At 42.4% G+C, this 22,391-nt stretch overlaps 1 protein-coding gene across 6 annotated transcripts in view; it reads left to right on the top strand.

Annotated features, from left to right (window-relative positions):
- The window catches only part of SUGCT (succinyl-CoA:glutarate-CoA transferase), a 494,323-nt gene that overhangs the window by 23,030 nt on the left and 448,902 nt on the right, over positions 1-22,391 (top strand). The window lies entirely within an intron of this gene.

Below are 22,391 nucleotides of genomic sequence, written 5' to 3'. Positions count from 1 at the left end.
CCCTGGCTGGCTGGGCCGGTTTGTTTACCTGTCGCATCCCTCGGCCCACGCCGCTTCCTGCAGCCCCCATTGGCCTGGAACAGTGAACCGCAGCCAGTGGGAGCTGCGCTTGGCTGAACCTACGGACGCTGCAGGTAAGCAAACCGTCCCGGCCTGCCAGCAGATTTCCCTGATGGGCAATGTGCCAAAGGTTGCAGATCCCTGATTTAAACAAGTTTACTGTTTAGAATGAACTTTTAACAACTTGGCTCAATCCAGAAAGAAAACAAATCACGAAAACACGTTTAGCCATTTTTGAGTTTTCTGATTGTACAAATCAGTTGTTCACCTCTGAAGAATTTTTTTCACATATATACACTTATATAATTAGAAACAAATACCTCTTTTTCAACTTCATACTTACCATATATAGGGTCCCTGCTTAAAGAAATGTGGTTTTGAAATAGCAAAGACAGAGATGTTTGGAAATAGTGTATGGTGTACATTCAGTATGTTATTTTATTTTAGAAAGTGCATCTACACGAATGTACAGAGGGGGGTGAAGTGACCTTTTGACGTATTATGCTGCGTGTTCATCTATGGCCTGAATTTTAGGGGCACTGAGCATCCATGTCTCCCATTGAAGTCTATGCAAAGTGACTTTATATATATCTCAGTTCTGGTTTTATGTTCCAATGTCCAATATGTCTCTTTTGGGACACCTGAACTGTCCCACTTTTTTGTGTCATTGCTCAAAACGCTTGGATTTTTTCTAACTACCAAATGTTTTTTCAAGAATTATTGCTACCCTGAGTAGAATTGGCATTGTGTTTTACTGAGACAGACAACTGAAATGCGCATCGGGGTGAAGAGCAGGCTTTGGAGTGAAGATAAAAGTCTCTACAATCAGTGCTGTTCTTTTGCTCAAAGTCAATGTTAACAACACCTATTCGCTGTTTAATTATAAACTAGTTCAGACCGTAAGGTACTGGGGAAAAAAAAACCCCTCCAGTCCAAGAAATATGCAGAAGCTGGCTGCGCTGATACCCGCACGCATTTTTAAAAAGAAGTGTACCTTTAGCTTTCTGTGTGACTACTTCATGACCCGAAGCAGTATCGCCACAACAGTACCCCGGTTTTGGATTTTGCAAATGTGGTCACCCCAGCACGATAGGCTTGTTGGAAATTTTCAGTGGAAACATTTTTAACAGGAAATTGGGTTTTTTGATTACTCAATTTTTTCACAGCTTCCTTTGGAAAGTTTTTGTCAAAAAACGGAATGTCCCAAAAAAAACCAAAACCCCCATATATTTTAGTAGAAATAAAAGTTTTTAGTACTTGTATTTCTGCTGAAATTTTTTTTTCCATCTTAAATTTAGACAAAAATGAACATATACATTTTCATCAAAATTTTCCGTTGGAGAAAATAACAAATTTTTTTAATCAGCTCTTCTATGGACTTCTCAGTTCCTCTGAAAATGAGATTCATAGTTTCCAGAGGCGACATTTAGGGTGAAAGGCGGATGTGGGAAGGAAGCAGGGTCACATTCCCCTCCCGCCCACTACCCCCTATTTGCTGCTTGGCTTGTAGTCTGCATGATCACACGGACTGAGCATGCTCAGTAACACTGCTAAAGCCGGCTGCCCGCACTGTCCCCCCACTATCGGGAGGCACAGGTCACCTCTGATAGTTTCTAAATAGTCTGCATATTTTACTTAGATCAACACTATTTTCCTGCCACAGTAACTGTCTTAATCTTTTCTACTTATCGCCTGTGCAGTGGTTTAAAACTTTTTGAAGCCACTAGTAAAACAAACTCAGTGATGTACAAGATATATAAAAGTTGAATAAATTGTGCGGGGGTCTAAGTGCTGTACCTTGCAACTGAAGGGAGTAGCGATTGGATTCTTGAAGGAGGCAGTCCATTCTTCTAATCTGAATATTTTGATATTTTTAAAGGCCAAGCAAGTTTGGGCTGTCTAGTGCATGAATGACTGACCACGTCACAATATGTGGTGCTCTAGCTATTTTGCTTTCCTTGTTTGTTGCATTCTGACCTCAACTTTTGTCTCCTGATTTGATGACTTCTTGATTGGTTGGCAACTTTTTTCTTTATGGAATAAGTTGAATCCTGTACTCTTTTTAGACTTCACTCTTCCAAAGGCGGGGCTAATGTTATTTCATGGTTTCTGTCTCAAAGTTTTGATTTCAGGCCTCACAATAAGAATACCACCAACCAAGAAGATACTACTGAAGTTCAAGAAGTATTGGAATCAAAGGTCCCTGATTCAGTGTTTTGCTAGTATGGGTTTTTCCAAAATAATAATAATAAATTAATAATCTGTTTGACTGTTACTCAGTGGAATGAAATCCTGATCTCACCGAAATCAGTAGCAAAGTTCCTAGTCAGAAGAACCCAGATTTCACCCTTGGTTCCTTTTCTGTATTTTGTTCACAACAGACTTACAATTTTAGATTTTCAAAAAAAATTTTTTGGGGGGGTGGTGGGGAATTATTCTGATACAGCAAGATGTTTATTCACATATGTTACAGATTTCAAATCAGGATATCCCAGTATGTTTTCTTCGTCTCATGCCTTCTCCCTTTAGAGATGAGTGTAAGCTTGTGCTCTTAGGACTGCTTAGTAAATTGTACATTACTTTTACTGTTCTATGTTGTTTGACAGCTGAGATAGGGGAAAGATCCTTGATAGTTTGGAAATGGAAATGGCTCGGGAGTGAAAGGGAGCAGGCCACATGAGATCAACTAGAACTGGATTCATGTAAATTAGTTTAAAGTGGGAAAACTCACAACTGGAGAAGCTTGTGCATATGTTCACTTCAAGGGTATCTCTTCTTATTTCTTACCTTAAAGCTGGTGATGTCTGTTGATCAGTTTAATGTTTTAGAGCCAGGGGTTCTCAAACTTCATTGCACCGTGACCCCCTTCTGCCAACAAAAATTATAACACAACCCTGGGAAGGGATACTGAACCCCGAGCCCCACCACAAACCCTGCCATCCTGGGGGGCACTAAAGCTTGCGGGCTTCAGCCCTGAGTGGTGGGGCTCAGATTTTGCCTTTAGCGCAGAGCGCCAGCAAGTCGAACGCCAGCCCTGGCAACCCCATTCAAATGGTGTCGCAACCCACTCTGGGGTCCCGACCCACAGTTTGAGAACTGCTGTGTTAGAGAAACCATCAGTCTGGCTTGTAACTGAACTGCTGTAGAATAAGCACTTCAGAATGAAAACTACTGTTCTCAGTATATTGCTCTATTCACTTGGGCCACTGATTACACTTAAGTAGAAATCAAAAACTAAGGAAAAGTTACTCTGCTGTAACAGGTTTCTCTCTGCATATAAACATATGACAAAGGTCTTATCTAGACTAGGAAAAAAGGCACTTCTATTTAGGACTTTCTATCAAAGTTGTTTAGGGGGATGTCTTTTTGGTAGGGTTTTGTCTATAGTAAACAGACCTTCTTGTATCTTTGCTCTCATGTCTTTGGTTTAGTTGTCTGCACCCCGATAGGTGCAAGTATGTTGAATGAGACCCCATGTTCCAAGATGTTTCTGATATTTTGTCTTTGAGTGAGAAAATGTGTGTTTCCATGCCTATAGCATGCTGTGTTGTTTGACTTAGCTTTTTAGTTTCACACTTGGATTGTTTTGCCATCCTCCAACGAGGACTATAATCATTCCAAGCTCGATCGTTTTTGGAGTAATGAAGATCTGAACAACATTGGTTCGCACATCTGCAAGAGGACATTTTCTATGAATTTTCTTAAGGATCCTAGGATGTTGGTGGTGCTCTGAGCAATTTTAGCTGAATGAAAGTGTCCTTAACTGGTTAAGGCCATGTGAGGTAATCATTTTGCCAATGCCTTTTCTCTTAAAAAAATGAAGATTTAGTGCAAGGACTTAGTGTTAAATCCACATTAAAATTTAGAAATTGTAAGAACATAAGACCAACATTGGTCTGCACATCTGCACGATGTCATGCCCCCGGACATACTAAACTATAAAGGGTGGATCCTTCAACTTGTTGAACGTGGAGCCCAGTTGCAGGCAACAGGGCTCTGCATTGGGCACTGGAGTCCACCTGTGTGCTGGAAATTGCAGAACTGGGGCCTTAGGATCTTGTATATTGCTGACAAAGCATCTCTGTTAGATCCCTGAGAGCTCAGAACTGTTTCAAGTGGAGAGAGAGAGAGAACATGTTAGTCTCCTAGATTTGTGTGTTTATAAAATGCTGGACAGTTGGAAAGAGCCTGGGTTGAGGAAGATCAAAAAGTACGTTATTCTTCAACTGAATGGAGACTTGGTGGTCCAAAATACAGAAAGGCAGCCTATCCCTTTAATCCACCAAACTTGGATAATGTTTGAGACAAATGCAATGAAAACAGTGTTTGTGTAAATGGGAGAGAAGCTGGGATTTCACTTATTATGTAACATCCACACCAGAGATCCAAATAGCAGATTATTCCCCATGTGCTTTCTGGTTTGCAACTCTGACATGAAGGATAATTGATATATGATACACCATGAGTTATGTTACAGCCTCCAGACTCCCTGTGTGAACTTGGGCAAGTTGGTGCCTCAGTTCTCCCTCTGTATGATGGAGATAACAGCACTGCCCTACCTTACAGGGGACTGTGAGGATGAATACATTTCCCTTCTGGGGAAGGTGCTGGTGCTCAGCCAGCTGGTCCTGTCCAGCCTCTGAGACTAGTTTCTCACCCTGAGCCTGCCCACAAGAAATTTGGTCAGTGTCCAGAAAAATATCCTGGAGTTTTTCTGGCCACGACAACACTGGATCGCTGCTGGTGTCGTGAGCCTCCCCTTGTGGGCGGGTGGACAGGGGCTGATCTGTATCTAGGTCCATGCCTTTCACTTCCAGGTCCTGCAGAGTCTCCTTTACAGTGCAGGTAGACCAGCACATGTCTTCTTCTGCCAAAGCTGAGAGCTCCAACAAGACCAGCAGTTCTGTTATCTCCACCCAAGAGGTCTCACCTGCTGGTCTTTTATCAGGATCTCCTCAGGACCTGGAAGCTAGTCTTAGTGACCAGGTCCATAGTGGCTGCTGTGGGGCGGGGACCTCTGCACGGAACCTCTACTACACAGCTTCCATCTTTGTATGCAGGTGGTAGAGTCCTCCTTGGTGTGTCGGAGGTTGATCCTGGCTAGTACCACCAGACTTGGACACCTCCTGGACTTCGATCAGAAGGACTAGGGTGGACCACACATGGGGCTGTCCAACAGGTGTGTGCTCCAGGAGGTGAGGACAGCCTTTTCTCCTGATCCCCTCGCTTACCTTATCTTGGAGTAATGGATGGCCATCTTGGCGAGTGCCAGCAAGAGGTTGAGGTACTGCAACTTTGTGGGGCCAAGGATGGAATGTGCTAGAGTCAGAAGCTGCAGGGAAAAGTACACAACTCTTGTGGGAGGGTGCTCCCTGCCCACCCCTCACCCATGGCCTTCCAGAACTTGTCATCTGGCACCCGCCCCACAAGCTCTCCTCACCTCTGGCTGTCCTCCGACCTGCCACCTGAGTCAGCCGAGTGACATCCAGCTGGTCTGCCTCTGAGCTGCAGTCAGAAAACATGTGTACGTATTCATGTTTCATACCATCCACTTCCTTGCTCTTGTATCCTGCCCTGACTCTGTGGTGGAACCTGTGCCCACCAGTGGAGGGCAAAGAACCACAGTGGGCCAGTCTGTATTCTGCTCTGATTCCATAGCCTGCCAAGGTTATTAGTTGGTCGTTCCTCCTTGGTGCACGGATGTGTTTCTGGTACTGTTCACGAAGTCCTCCAGCTCCTGTCCCTTTTGTGGCAACCTCCAGTTTTCTTGCCCAGTCAGTCCCAGTTCTCTCCTCACAACTCCTCATCCAGTCAGTCTCTTCTCATCCTCCTCCAGTCTCTCTAGCCATCATTCCTCCTCCCACTCTCCCCGCCACACTTGTTCCCAGTTCCAGTCTCTCTCCCTGGGCTCCTTTTCTAATCTCAGTGTCCCCTCACCCTGGTTCTTGTACTAGACTCTTTGCCAGCTAGCCTCAGTTCTTCCTCTACACCCTGCCACTTGTCAGATCTATCTCCTCCGCACCTCATCCCCAGTCCTAGTCCTCTTGCTCAGTCAGTTCCAGTCTCCCCACCCCTCATCTTCTCACCATTATTAGTCTTTCTCCCTGTTGTTTCCTTCCTTGGTTCCCAATCCCAGTCCTGCTCCATCGCCGCTCCTGTCCCAATCTGCTCATTCCCACACCTCATCCACCTCTTATTGTCACTACATTTGAGTCAGGCTCCTTCCTCATCCACACTGCCTGGTGCCAGGAAGCCGAGGTCACTGAGAGCACAGGAGTGACAGAGTCCCTACTCTTAATTCTGATGCTCGACCCCACCCTGACCCACAGCAGCCATGGGCAACAACTGCAAGGAGAGTCTAGCTTGAGCGCCTGTAGCCCTGGGCCAGAGCATGCTCAGTTGCTCTGTAGGGATGGCAGTCTCAGATAGGAGCTGTGAGGGGATGGAGTGTGATCAATACTGCTGGAATCTTTGGAGATTCCACACCTTGCCACAATTCAAGTCTGTTACAAAGAATTGGTATGGTAGACTTCTCAACAAAACAGTTGGAAGTGTGTGTGTGTGTATTTTACATGGCAAAATGCCTGCCTCCCCCCCCCCACCTCTTTTTTGGAAGTGGTTGAACCGTTTTGACAGAAGCTTTTCAAAAAAATTCTGCTGGAGGCAAACACCCAATATGGAAAACTTCAGCCCAAACCGTTAAAGTTTGGCAGAGTTATAAGGAACTGAAAACAGTCTCTTATAATAGGAAGAGTTGGAAAACCTTAATAATAGGTGCTGCAAACACCACCTCTAATTTAGGACCTGATCTAAAGACTATTGAAATCAATGGAAAGACTCTGTTGACTTCAGTCTGCTTTGGATCAGGTATTACAAGAACTATTTTGTGGATCTTTATAACATGTTTGCATTTTGTTTGTTAACAGTGGGGTAATAGTTAATCAGTCAGTTAATGGTTGCACTGAAAAACCTACACATTTGGAACCTTCCTCAACTACCTCCTTTCTCATAAAGCTTTGTTTAGAAAAAGTGTTGCTAAAAATTAGTGGTGAGAAAACAAATTTTACATTAAAGTCTGAAATCTGCAATTGCTTAAGGTCACATGTAACTTTACCCTTTTGGATAGACCCATTAACGTTATCTGATCAAGTCTGATTTGAAGTCAATGGGACTATCCATGTGAATAAAGTTGCCTGAGTGTTTGCTGAATCAGGCCCTTAGTAATGTAATTATATATGTTAAATGAATATGTATGTATGGTGGTTGGTTTAGCAGAAGTTATGTGCAAGTTTTACAGAATTTCCTGTAGGTTGCTGCTATGCAGTATTTTTATTAAAAATCATACCAATTGGACATATTAATCAACATTTGTCCCTGGTGAATGGCTGCAGTGCTGTTTTTCCCGTATCGTAAATAAATTGATTAGTGAAAAAACTTAAATGTTTAAAAATGTATCCAGAATTATCCTCAAAACAATGGATTATATTATTATTCCAGGGCGGTAGTAGTCACCATAAAAGTCACCTTATTTAGCCCTAGGACAGTAGAAACATGAAGAAAACACACAAGGTGACACTGTTGACAAGCCAGGAGAGTGAAAGAGCAACTCTAAATTAATAAGATGTATTGTATCTAGACTTTGGTTAATGCAGTCTTTTACACAAAAGCAATATTACTTTGGAACTGACTCTTTTTAAATTTTGGATTGCCGTGCTTAAAGTAGCAATTGTTTACAGTTTATGAGACAAGTAGCTTATCAGAAAGCCAGAGTCATGCACGGGTGAAGAGTTTACACGTAGGTAAGCCAAATGCTAACTCCTTTTTGGAATTTTGGAACTTGTGATTAGTAAATTGAGTTTCTTATCTAAACAAGTCTGATTGAATCTGTGTAGCATTGTGCTGGCTGTTGCCATGGTGCTAGAATCTTCGTGATATTTCCCAACGTTCCTGCTGTTTTTTGAGTACTCTTGAGCCCCCCAGATTGTCTGTTCTCACTCACAAATTGGCTTCATCGCTAATTAGAGTAATCTTAAACTAGTTCTAAATCTAATATATTTTGACAGCTCTGTGGTTGAGATTGGTTTAAGTTTATGAAAACTGGCCAGTTAAAGTAAACCATGCATGTGCTGGTCACAGAGGAGTGGCCATTTGATGCTGTTGGTATGGTCTTGTTTAGTACTTTGTTATAACTATGAGAAAGTTAATTAGGACCTCTTTCTGAACAGTAGGGGGCAGTGTTTAAAAGGACAACACTCGCCGCTGAGGATTACTTCCAAATCAAAATGCTGGGATTTTTTAATTTTTTTTTTTAACTCAGAACTCTATGGGGGAAAATCTGCTTGTGTTTTATGAGATTTTGAGTTTGATTTTTGCTTGATCTTTGAATGATAACACTAATTCCTCCCATAATTACCTGACTATTAATTTAAAAAGTGTTTTTCTCTATATTTTAGATTTTTAGTTTGAATTGTACTTGCTTTTTCTCTTATGTAAAGGTGATTTGGAACTGTAGCTTTCCTTATTTTCTGTTTTCCAATTGCTTTTTTTATCCTTTTTCAAAAAAGGGGTAAATACATTCACTGCATCATGTATAGGTAGTTTCTCTGCTGTTCTAGTGGAAGTATGAGAGCTCTTTCAAGTGTCCCCTTCTTTAGTGACCATAGCTCTATTGATACTTCTGGGAGATCCTAGTATAGTAACAGTTAGGATTTATTATTATTAGTTAATTATTTGTATTCTAGTTGTAGATAAGTTGTATTAAGTACTGTGCAGACATATAGGAAAATGCACTCTGCCTGAAACAGCTTATAGTTTAAGGCCCTGATCCTGCACACAGTTATATATGATAGTCCCCTTGGCGAGTATGACACTGTTCATATAATCAAAATTATTCATGTGCATAATTGTTGGCAAGGTTGTGGCCTGAAAAGACACAAAAATAAATTAAAGATTGGGGGAAAGGGATACAACTTATAAGCAGGTTTCAGAGTAGCAGTCGTGTTAGTCTGTATCCGCAAAAAGAAAAGGAGTACTTGTGGCACCTTTGAGACTAACAAATTTATTTGAGCATAAGCTTTTGTGAGCTACAGCTCACTTCATTGGATGCATGCAGTGGAAAATACAGTGAGGAGATTTTATATATACAGAGAACATGAAACAATAGATATTACCATACACACTGTAACGAGAGTGATCAGGTAAAGTGAGCTATTACCAGCAGGAGAGAAAAAAAACCTTTTGTTTTTCTAATCTAGGTGGGCCATTTCCAGCAGTTGAGAAGAATGTGTGAGGAACAGTAGCCAGGGGGAAATAAACATGGGGAAATAGTTTTACTTTGTGTAATGACCCATCCACTCCCAGTCTTTATTCAAGCATAATGTAACGGTGTCCAGTTTGCAAATTAATTCCAATTCAGCAGTCTCTCATTGGAGTCTGTTTTTGAAGTTTTTTTGTGGAAGAATTGCCACTTTTAGGTCTGTAATCGAGTGACCAGAGAGATTGAAGTGTTCTCCGACTGGTTTTTGAATGTTATAATTCTTGACCTCTGATTTGTGTCCATTTATTCTTTTACGTAGAGACAGTCCAATTTGGCCAATGTACATGGCAGATGGGCATTGCGGGCACATGATGGCATATATCACATTGGTAGATGTGCCAGTGAACGAGCCTCTGACAGTGTGGCTGATGTGATTAGGCCCTGTGATGGTGTCCCCTGACTAGATATGTGGACACACAGTTGGCAATGGGCTTTGTTGCAAGGATAGGTTCCTGGGTTAGTGGTTCTGTTGTGTGGTGTGTGGTTGCTGGTGAGTATTTGCTTCAGGTTTGGGGGCTGTCTGTAAGCAAGGACTGGCCTGTCTCCCAAGATCTGTGAGAGTGATGGGTCGTCCTTCAAGATAGGTTGTAGATCCTTGATGATGCGTTGGAGAGGTTTTAGTTTGGGGGCTAGTGGCGTTCTGTTATTTTCTTTGTTGGGCCTGTCATGTAGTAGGTAACTTGTGGGTACTCTTCTCGCTCTGTCAATCTGTTTCTTCACCTCAGCAGGTGGGTATTGTAGTTGTAAGAATGCTTGATAGAGATCTTGTAGGTGTTTGTCTCTGTTTGAGGGGTTGGAGCAAATGCGGTTGTATCTTAGAGCTTGGCTGTAGACAATGGATCGTGTGGTGTGGTCTGGATGAAAGCAGGAGGCATGTAGGTAAGTATAGTGGTCAGTAGGTTTCCGGTACAGGGTGGTGTTTATGTGACCGTCGCTTATTAGCACCGTAGTGTCCAGGAAGTGGATCTCTTGTGTGGACTGGTCCAGGCTGAGGTTGATGGTGGGATGGAAATTGCTGAAATCATGGTGAAATTCCTCAAGGGCTTCGTTTCTATGGGTCCAGATGATGAAGATGTCATCAATGTAGTGCAAGTAGAGTAAGGGCATTAGGGGACGAGAGCTGAGGAAGCGTTGTTCTAAGTCAGCCATAAAAATGTTGGCATACTGTGGGGCCATGCGGGTACCCATAGCAGTGCCGCTGATTTGAAGGTATACATTGTCCCCAAATGTGAAATAGTTATGGGTGAGGACAAAGTCACATTGTTCAGCCACCAGGTTTGCCGTGACATTATCGGGGATAGTGTTCCTGACAGCTTGTAGTCCATCTTTGTGTGGAATGTTGATGTAGAGGGCTTCTACATCCATAGTGGCCAGGATGGTGTTTTCAGGAAGATCACCTATGGATTGTAGTTTCCTCAGGAAGTCTCCTGCTGGTAATAGCTTACCTTACTTGATCACTCTCGTTACAGTGTGTATGCTAACACCCACTGTTTCATGTTCCCTGTGTATGTAAAATCTCCCCACTGTATTTTCCACTGCATGCATCCGATGAAGTGAGCTGTAGCTCACAAAAGCTTATGCATAAATTAATTTGTTAGTCTCTCATGTGCCACAAGTACTCCTTTTCTTTTAACTTATAAGCAGTGGTGGATTTAGAGTTAGTGGGGCCCTGTGCGTGGCTTCATTTTCAGGGCCCCCCCCTTGGGACCCAGCCAAGAAAAAGAACATTCTCTCTTATCTTATGATTCTGTGCTGAATAGTACTGGGCCCACTACAGACCCCTGGGAGACACCACTACTTACCTCTCTCCAGTCTGAGAACTGACTGTTTATCTCCCCCCAATTTTTCATTCTTTTTTTCTTCATCCTCCTCCGATATTATAAGTAATGGGAAGTAAATGAAAATAAAGTGAGGTACCTTGATTAGAGCAGGGCGTTGGGGTGTGGGAGGAGGGGTGAGGGGGGCAGGCTTTGGGAGGAAGTTTGGGTGCAGGCTCGGCGCAGGGGCTTGGGGTGTTGGAAAGGGTCAGGGGGGTGGTGCTTACTTTGGGCGGCATGGCTCCCATAGCGACCAGCACACACCCCCCTCCAGCAGTGGCTCCTAGGTGGAGGTGGGATGGGGGTCTCCGCGCACCGCTGCCCACAGGCACCGCCCCTGCAGCTCCCATTGGTCGCAGTTCCTGGCCAATGGGAGCTGCGGAGTCAGCGCTTGGGGTGGGGGTTGTCAGATGAGATTTGTCTTGCATTTTGGGGGTCCCGTGCCACCGCACACTTTGTTTCATGGTAAATCCGTTCCTGGTTATAAGCAAAGTGCTTAAGGTGATGATAGGTAAATATCTTGTGGGTGCCACACTGGAACTGATATATCCACAACTTTTTGTTCTTGACCTAGAGATTTTTATAAGACTTCTAGATTTCTAAATATGGCATCCATTTTTCCACCAACAATGCTTGCTAAATCTCATACAACCTATGGATACTGACAATTCAGATGAATCCATTCTGTTTGTAACACTAAATGTTGTTTCGCTAGAACAAAAGACCATGTTACATTCTAAGACAGGGGTTCTCAACCTTTTTCTTGCTGAGACCCCCCTCAACATGGTATAGAAACTCCAGGGCCCGGCTGGGGGAGAGGGAAGTGTTGGGCTCTGGCTGGGCGGGGGGATCCTTGGGCATAGGCATAGTTTTACTTCTATTTTGCAGGGGCAAGGGCTGGCAGAGCTTGAGTCAGCTCTGCACAGCAAGGTCCAGGGAGGGAGTGCCACCTCCACCCCCTGACTTATTCAGGAGGCCACCCAGCCTGTCTGGGCTGTGGGGGGGATGCAACCAACAAATATAACTCAAAGGGGGCACTCGGTTCAAAAGGTTTCAAAACCGCTCAGGGTGCAGGCAGGGGGTAGCTAGGGGCCGTGTACGGGCAGGGGGGTAGCTCAGGGTGCGGGTGAGGGGGGCTCCTAGTGCAGCTCCCAGCTTCAGCGGGGAGTGGGGCCCGCAGGCTTCAGCCCTGTGCCGCTCCCGGCTGGGGTGAGTGAGGGGGAAGGCCCGCCGGCTTCAGCCCCGTGCTGCCCTCGGTTGGGGCAGGGGTCTCTGCTGCCTTTAGCCCTGCGCTGCTCCCAGTTGGGGTGGATAGGCTGCTGGCTTCAGCCCCGTGCTGCTCGCGGTTGGGGTGGAGGGGTGGGGGTGTCGGCTTCAGCGCTGGGGCTCAGGGCACCAGGTTTCAGACGCTGGGCTCCGCGGCCCTCTGAAAGGGCTCACGGACTCTCAGTTGAGAACCGCTGTTCTAATACATCTTGTAGTGTTTTAATAAATTACAACTGTTCCATATGAATGTCCTGTTTTGTCTTTAATATTTTCACAACAGAAAAAACAACCACAATAAGCTTTGGGCTGGTTGGGGCAATTCCTGGCAAAGTGTTCTTAGAATCCTCCAGTTCATTAACTAACTGTGGTGGCATATGTGAAATTGCTTCACATTAGAGCCAGTTTATAGTCTCCTCCTTATCAGAAGATGCTGGTTTATGCAATAGTACATAACCTGGAGTTCCTAGGCTTTTTTTTTTTCTGGTGATCTTGTTATTTCTAGGTAGCCAGGTTGTGGCCGATCTGTAGCTGGTGCACACTTGCATAGCTCTTTTGTAAAGTTCTTGCCCCTTTACTATGGGGCCAGACTAGATGGCAGCAGCAACAGGCAGATTTAAGAGGCAACAGAATCTAATACAATAATAATGGGTGACTTTACCCACCTACACATAAACAAGCCAATTTTCACTACAGGGCACCATTTAGAGAAATAATTCCTTGACACCTTCAGTAATTATTTCTTGGAACAGCTAGTTAAGGAACATACAAGACTGGAACCTACTTGTGATTTAGTCCTAAATCAAATACTGAAGTTGGTTCAAGCAACAACTATAGTTGAGCAACTAAATAAATGTGACCACAAAAAAGTTAAGTTGAAGATGCCCATGATTGGGATTGTAGCAAAACTAGCATGATGACCTTGAAAAATATTCCTCTTTCTATAGTTTAACATGAGGAAGTAAGTCAAAAAAAGCCCTAAAGCCACAGAACATGAAATTAAAATCTCTAGCATTTATGCTACTGTATACCATAAATGCCACCCACTAACATCAATGGGTGGGGGAAATTGATGGGGCCAGTGGTACAAGGAAATAGTTCCAGTAGTGAGGGAGGGAGACACTTGCAAAGGAACATAGGTAGCTCTTCCCCCTGGGAGTCTCTGGCACCCATTGGTCAGCTCGGGGAGAGGGGTGCTGGTTGGCCAGCATTCCCTAGCTCCCAGGATTTAGCCAAGTACTGAGTCCATGTGGAGCCTCTTTTGGCTCCATTCCAGAAGCCCACCTGAACTAGGAATGGGAATCTGCTCTGACATATGCTGTGGATCTAGCTGATCTCCTGTTCAGGGGGTCAGGAAGGAATTTTTCTCCCACAGGTCAATTGGCAGAGGACCAGGGAGGTGGTGGTTTTTTTTTTTTGGCCTTCCTAGCAGCATCTTCAAGCCCCAGTGGGTTAAATAGGAAGACCTTAGTACCTAACGGAGGTACTGGTGTGGTGGTGTTTATTCATCACAACTTGCTGCTGCTTTCCAATGTGGTTAAGAGAATAAAATGAACAGTTCCCAGAGGTGGTAGACCTTGGAGTTTGCTGATTGGCCTTGGGCTTATGTGATAGGGTGAATGAAGTGGAGGGAGCAAATATATCTATCTATTAAACCGGATTCTAGGGATTACAGGCCAGGAAGCCTTACTTACTCGTAAAGACCAGGTAAATTGGTTGAAACAAAAGCCAAAGAAATAAAACACTGAGATGCAATGGATGTGATCGGGAAAATCAGCACAGCTTTTGGGATGGAAAATCATGCCTCTCTAATCAATTAGAATTCTTTGAGTGTGTCAGTAAAATAGTGGTTAAAGAAGAAATGGATGAGATAATTCATTTGGACTGTCAAAGATTATCATGAGACTACTAAGGAAAATAAGTAGCCGTGAGGTCAGAGATAAAATACTACTATGCATTAGAAACCCATTAGAGGTCCAGAAAAATAAATGGGAATATATGATCTAAACATGCCAAAAGGTTACTCTAGGACCAGTATTGGTAATGGTCTGATGACATGAGGAGTGTGTGGCTTAATTTTCAGATAACTCAATGTTATTTAGGTTAGTCAAGACTAGAAAGGACTATGAGAAACTCCAGATGGACCTCATAAAACTAGGTGAATGGACAGCACAGAGGCAGGTGAAATCCAATGTTGACAAATGTAAGGCACATTGAAAGGAATAATTTGAACTCATATAAATTGCTTGGTTTTGAATTAACTGTTACCGCACAGAGAGAAGACTGGGGTCAATTTATAGAATTATTCATAGATTTTTAACATCAGAAGGCATTTTAACAACTACACTACATTGTTGTGTAGTCTGACCTCTTGCATAACATAGACCAAAGACTGTCACCCAATATTTCCTGAATCCAATGTAGCAACTTCCGTTAGGATGCGAATGGCTTAATTAAAACGTCTGTTCAGTGTGTAGAAGTAACCAAAAAGCAAATTAATGTTTGGATGTATGAAGAAGTGTATACGATATTATGTCATATTATATATTACATGAGGTATACCATTTATTTATATGTATAAATATATATAAAATCAATCAATGGTATACCTTCATCTGGACTACATGATCAGTTCTAGCCACCCCATGAAAAAAACCCCAGTACATCTAGTAGAAATAGAAGGGTTTTGGAGATGGGTAATGAAAATGAATGGCAGTACGGAAGAGTTTCATGGGAGTGTGGAAGATGGGGCTGTTTTAGTGTAGAGAGGAGAAAAAAAATTGGGGATGCAATAAAAGTATATACACTAAAGAATGGTAAATTGGGTACTCCTATTTACCTGTTTTCATAACAGAAGAACACAGGGACATTCCATGAAACAGAAAGGCCATACATTTGAAACGGATGAAAGGAAATATTCTTTTTCACAACACATAATTAACCTGTTGGAACTCACTGCCACAGTGTGTCACCGAAGGGAAAAAGTTTAGTAGGATTAAAAAAAAAAAAGGATTAGACATTTAGATAGATAATGAGATCATGCACAGTTACATTAGATAGGATCAAATATTTATAAGAAATCTTTCTACTGGGCTTTGGGTCGAGCCCATAGATGACCATTTATTGTCTGAAGTACCAGACTTGATGGGCTAACGTCATTCCTGTGCAGGGTGATCAGATAGCAAGTGTGAAAAATCGGGATGCGGGAGGAGGGGTCATAGGTGCCTATATAAGAAAAAGCCCCAAAAATCGGGACTGTCCCTATACAATCGGGACATCTGGTCACCATATTCCTGTGCTCCTTTGTACATTATGGGATCAAAATATTAAAAGGCTTTACTAGCACACTTGAGTTAAAGGGGATGGGCAGGAAGCCTTATACACCTGTCTAGTATAGATGTGAGAGACTAATTTAAAAATAGAATGCACATTAGGTAAAAACAGAGTTTAAAAATTCACTTGTCAATGCACAAGAATTCAGTGTAGCACGCAGCATCAGTTTATAAGGGGAATTGCAGCCCTATTTAGAGAACAATCAGCAAAAAAAAAATCACTTGTGTATGTAGAACAAAGAATAGTGTACCATGTATTTTCAAAAGTTCAGAAGACACTTTACTTCTAAATTTTAAATAAACGTTCTGTAGTGGGAATAAAGTGAAATTAACTCAATCACATCATGCTGCTTTTCTTCCCTGCATTGGAGTGCTCCTTTACAATTCTAAATGAAACCACACATGTGGGAATGTACATTGGCACAGCTAGATAAACACAGTTCCTGTTGTAGTTAAGGGCTAACTTGTTTGGCATGCAGCAGTGGATTTAGAAATATGTGGTACTGCTCACACTAAGTAGAAACCAGAGAACGTTGGGCCACAGTTTGTTTCCAAAATATTAAGCTATTTCTGATAATAAATGGGCCATTTATGAAATAAAAACTGATTCAGGTATCGAGTATATCTTGACAACGCATTTGTTCCAAACGCCTGTTGTTCAGGAGAAATGTCTAGTAATACCTTATTGTGCATTTCAGAATTTCTGGCAATAAAACTTTAATTTGCACTTCAGCATGACCAAAAATGTAGGGCCATATTCACAAAGCCGTTATAAAGCAGTTGTCAAGGTTCCTCCCCCACTCTGAACTCTAGGGTACAGATGTGGGGACCTGCATGAAAAAACCTCCTAAGCTTATCTTTACCAGCTTAGGTCAAAACTTCCCCAAGGTACAAAATATTCCCCCCGTTGTCCTTGGACTGGCCGCTACCACCACCAAACTAATACTGGTTACTGGGGAAGAGCTGTTTGGACGCGTCTTTCCCCCCAAAATACTTCCCAAAACCCTGCACCCCACTTCCTGGACAAGGTTTGGTAAAAAGCCTCACCAGTTTGCCTAGGTGACTACAGACCCAGACCCTTGGATCTTAAGAACAATGAACAATCCTCCCAACACTTGCACCCCCCCTTTCCTGGGAAATGTTGGATAAAAAGCCTCACCAATTTGCATAGGTGACCACAGACCCAAACCCTTGGATCTGAGAACAATGAAAAAGCATTCAGTTTTTTACAAGAAGACTTTTAATAAAAAATAGAAGTAAATAGAAATAAAGAAATCCCCCCTGTAAAATCAGGATGGTAGATATCTTACAGGGTAATTAGATTCAAAAACATAGAGAACCCCTCTAGGCAAAACCTTAAGTTACAAAAAAGATACACAGACAGAAATAGTTATTCTATTCAGCACAATGCTTTTCTCAGCCATTTAAAGAAATCATAATCTAACACATACCTAGCTAGATTACTTACTAAAAGTTCTAAGACTCCATTCCTGGTCTATCCCCGGCCAAGACGACTACAGACAGACACAGATCCCTTTGTTTCTCTCCCTCCTCCCAGCTTTTGAAAGTATCTTGTCTCCTCATTGGTCATTTTGGTCAGGTGCCAGCGAGGTTACCTTTAGCTTCTTAACCCTTTACAGGTGAGAGGAGCTTTCCCCTGGCCAGGAGGGATTTCAAAGGGGTTTACCCTTCCCTTTATATTTATGACAGAAATAAAAACTGATTCAGGTATCGAGTATATCTTGACAACGCATTTGTTCCAAATGCCTGTTGTTCAGGAGAAAAGTCTAGTAATACCTTATTGTGCATTTCAGAATTTCTGGCAATAAAACTTTAATTTGCACTTCAGCATGACCAAAAATGTAGGGCCATATTCACAAAGCCGTTATAAAGCAGTTAGACAAAATAAGTTATGGTTACATGTTATTGTTTGGTGTAAATCAAGGCCAAGGGACAAATTCTTTTATTTACTTCCAGGAAATAAGTTTCAAAATCCTTGATTTTTACTTTCTGGGTTCAGCAGATGCAAAGTAGAAAACTGAAGTGATCCTGACCCATGTACATACTTTGCTTTTGTTCATAAACAACATTTTAATTAATTGCACAAAGACTTGGAAGGAGTAGAATTTGAAGTGTCTCTTAGTGCATGTCCCTGAAAACCTTTACTCATGTGAGTAGCCCTTAGTGACGTGAGTATTCAAATTATGTCAGCAGGCCTACTCGAGTGGGTGAGGATTTTTTATTTCAATAAGGCATGACATAAGTGCAGTTTTGGTTTGGGGTGCCAATCTTATTTTTTACCAGAATAGTTATAGTGGATGCATTTGCACTAGTACAAGTTAGCTTATACCAGTATAGTTTATTCCCCTTCCCACACACTGGTATAAATCACCTTTGTACCAATATAACTGCATTCACGCTATGGGATTGTACTATTTTAAGTAGACTGATATAGCTGAAGTGGTATGACTTTCGAGTGTAGACAAGTCCTGTGTATGCAGGATTATGATGATAACCACTATTTCACCCAGGTCTGAATAAACAGAATATAAGGAAGTGGCGGGAATATTTCCTAATACATAGTAAAGTCAGGACTTTTTATTGCAAGTCTAGCTACATAATCTTTCTAGGGACCCTTTTTGCTAATTCTTTATTTTGAGGGCAAGATCATGTCCCGACTTGCTTGGCTGCATAGGAGAGTACCCCCTTGCTCCTCTGAGTGGGCTGCCTGTATTGTGGAATAGCTATGTGGGGTGGGGAGCAGTGATTATGGAGCCAGTGTGTCCTCCCCTGTGCATGTGGTGGCAGGGGATGGGCAGAGTCTTGGCTTCCCCATACACAATGTGTCAGCCATCATAGGTGTCCGGGCAGTTGCGGAACATATGGTGCACTAGGTATAGATGTGGCCCTGGGAACTCACTCTGTAAAAGTATGGGGAAAACTGGAAGACTGATTGTGACTGCAAGAAATGTAGACTGTCTTCTGGTCTGCTCCTAGGGAAATGCCCCATGGTGCTGGCCCTTGCTTTGGGCTAGTGGCAAAGCTACGATTTAGCTCTGAGTAATTAAACAGAAGTTCTGTTTTAAAATTAAGCATAATATTTTTATGGTGAAAAGTTCTAATGCTATGCATGTCTAAGACTGTGTCTGCACTTTGAGCTGGAATATGATTCCCAGCTTGCATAGATGTACCTGTGCTAGCTATCTGTGAGTAAAACGCTAAAAATAGCAGTGTAGCTGGAGTGATACAGGCAGCGGCTCAGACTAGCCACTCCAAATATGTACCTGCCTGGATAGGGTTGCCAGATGTCTGGTTTTCGACTGGAATGGCCAGTCAAAAAGGGACCCTGGTGGCTCAGGCTGTTGAAAGTCTGGTCAGCGGGGCAGTGGCGGCCTGGGGCTAAGGCAGGCTTCCTACCTGCCCTGGCTCCACGCTGCTTCCAGAAGCAAACTCCAGGGAGGAGAAGGGAACAGTGTGTTTAAGCGGAGAGATTCCCAGAGTCCAAGAGAGAAAGGGCCGTAGTGCTTTCTCTGTAAGTGGAAGTTGGCTGTGTGCAGTCTGTGGCCACCCCGTTGAAGGACTTGTATACAGTTTTTAAGTAAACACTGTGAAAATATACCCCAATTTAGCATCACTGTTTTTTCCTTCGATGGAAGTTGAGCTGGCCCACAGTGTCAGAACTGGGACTCTGGTGGCCCTGTAATAATTCCCCCCTCCGCCCCCGGTAAAATTATTAATAATAATAAAACCCAACCCAATAGCCCCAATTATGTGAAACATTTTTACCTTATCAGTTTACTGTTAACTTAAGTAACCACAATTAAATGATGGGAAAGAAAGCAAAAAGCCTTAAAGGTAAAACTCAATTGTATTCTGTAGAGATTGTCACTGTCTTAATTGGAAAAAATGATGGAGGCATGATTTTTTTTTTTTAAATTCATTCTCAACCAGTGGTGTTAATTGTTTTCTAGTTGAAACAGTAGCTACACAACCTGGATGTTCCTTCTGCTGCACATGGATCTTGACCTTCTCTTCTACTCTTTAGGCAGATTTTCCTTCCCATCTGTTTCATATCATGGATGATCCATCTGGAAGCAGGCTGTCACCTTCTCTTGAGGCATCTTTATGAAAAATACTGTGTGCATACTACTAGATGTAATAGTTTCAATGTTGCCAACTCTCATGATTTTAATCCCATAATATTTGGTGTTTTTCCTAAATGCAATTTTTGAGGGGCGGGTAAAAATTTCAGCTTTCATTTTAAAAAAAGTTTCGAGCCCTTGTAAGTGTGGAGAAAAGCGGTAAAGCGTGACCCACGTGTGAACTAAAGGCTCAGAAACCAGAAGGGAAATAATCAAACCTCACTTTTTTTTAAAATCATGATCATCACAATTTGGGGCCATGACTCATATTTGAAGAATGTGTAAGGTTGGCAGTACTGTAGTCTTACACAAAGTTCCCACGAGTGTTTTGTAATTAAACACGAGGAAGATGCTTTCTTCATCTGTACACCTGAAAGGTGTACAGGTTTTCTACATATTGTAATAGGACAGGTCTGAGTGTCCTTATCTCTCATTTGAAACCAGCGTGTTTATACTCTAAAAAGAGACCATGTACAAATAGAAACTGAAGGGGAGAATGTGAAAGCAGTGGGATTGTACAGGTGCAAATGAGGGTGCAATTTAGTTTGTAGAAATAGAATCTTTGTTGTTCTACCTAATGAAGAAGTGGGAAGACTCAAACTTGACTTTGTGTTGTGTATGCAGGACTGGCAATAAGAAAAAGCATCTTGATGTTTGTAAACTGAGCACATTTGAATTGGAAGTCATTGAAGCACAGTAAACTGGAACTCCACAATGTCAATTTTACAGAGTCTCTTTCCAGAGTAAAACCAAACCTTAAGGGAATTTATCCCATGGAACAGAACTAATGGTGTTATGATGCTTTTTCAGGGTGTACATAAGGAGTACTTGCAGTTCCTGTCTGAAGTAAATTTATGTTAGGTGAGTTTTGTGTTTTGATTTTGGTCTTGCAAAGGTACAGTTAGCTTTACAGGATCCAAGACCAATCTACTCAGACCAGGACATTCCTGTAAAGTTCAGCATGGTGACAAATCTTTGGCAACTGAACTTGAGTCTCTCATATGTGCTGGTAATGCAAAGTGCCAGCAATTACAGGCCAAACTCTGTCTGGTCTCTGCAATGGTATGCTAGTGTAAGGAGGTGACATCCTACTTGCACTGCTGCATAGGGGCTGGCCAGAATCCTGTTGGGGTGCATAATCCTGGCTCCCTCCCATGGCCTCAGTGCGTGCAAACTATCTAAAAGGAGGCGAGGAGGAGCAGAGCTGGCTGGAAGCAGAGCAGGGAGCACCGTGCACCCTCGTCATGGGCAGCAGAACTGTGAATCAGTCTGGCATGCGCATGCACAACTCCCAGGATGGATTCTGGCTGAGTGGCTTCAACTGCAGAGTGACTTTTCTGCATCTCTCTGCATAACACGCCTTTCTGCATAACACGCCATCAGCATGCAGGGCACATCTTTATCCTAAGCCACTGAGCTAGCTTTTAAACTTGCATTTAATATTCTGTCCCGGGAAGGCAATGGCATTTCCCCCCTTCTGTTCTTGTTCAGCCTCATCTATCACATAGTCTGAACAGCAAAAGAGGTATAAATGAATTTAGGAATAAGAAACAACACAGAATTTGTGAAGCTTTGATATATAACTCATTGTCAGCACTCTCATTCCTTGTTGAGTATAAAGTATATACAAAGTTTAATGAGAATGTCATGACTCTTTCTTCCATTAAAATTCAATATTTACTTTCAAACACACACAAGATGCTAGTTTTTCAGGGTTTCACAGTCACAGCTTGACCTTCCATCTAAATATCAGTGACCTGCAGCAAGCACTATTTGATATAAAATCTGAAGTTGTAGGCTCCTGGCTCCAGTCCTAATGAAGAATACCATAGCAGACAGATGCTTGTGAGTGGTAAAATCTGACATTGGTGTAGTTTACAGTGAATGAAACCAGATTAGACCACTGAAGTTATGGATATGAACAACATAGCAACCAGTACAATTATGGAGACACTTACTGATGGTTTAATGTTTATTTTTCAGTAGCTATTTTACTTGGACTGGTGCCTACTTATGTTAACAAAAATAAAGCTGGAAGATTTTAGGCAGCTTTAAAAGCCTTGCAATAAATTTTGTGAAACAGCTTTTATTGTACTTGGGTTTTAGAAGTTTCTTATAGAAATGACTCAAGAAAAGATCAACAAACATTTGAATCCCTGTTACCGTTCCTTAGGGGACCAGAAACGAAATCTTCGTTTTCTGGGAACAAGATCTCATGATAACTTCCTGGTTTATTTTATATGTCTAAGATACTCATGCTCTCTTGCATGATAGAATTGTACAATGTGGGGGTGGGAAGCTTTTAAGTTTTAAATAGCAAATTTTTCAGCTTTGTTGATAAATCTGAGTTATCAAAATGGATTTGTGGTGCAATGTTCATGATAAGTCCATGTACTATATTTCTGCAGTATATTAAATTAGTAGGAATGCTGTATGAAGCTTATCTTGACCTGAAAATGTA

Source organism: Caretta caretta, chromosome 2, assembly GCF_965140235.1.
Source record: "Caretta caretta isolate rCarCar2 chromosome 2, rCarCar1.hap1, whole genome shotgun sequence".
NCBI lineage: Eukaryota > Metazoa > Chordata > Testudines > Cheloniidae > Caretta > Caretta caretta.
The sequence above is the reverse complement of the archived record's forward strand: the minus strand, read 5'-3'. Positions and strand labels throughout refer to the sequence as shown.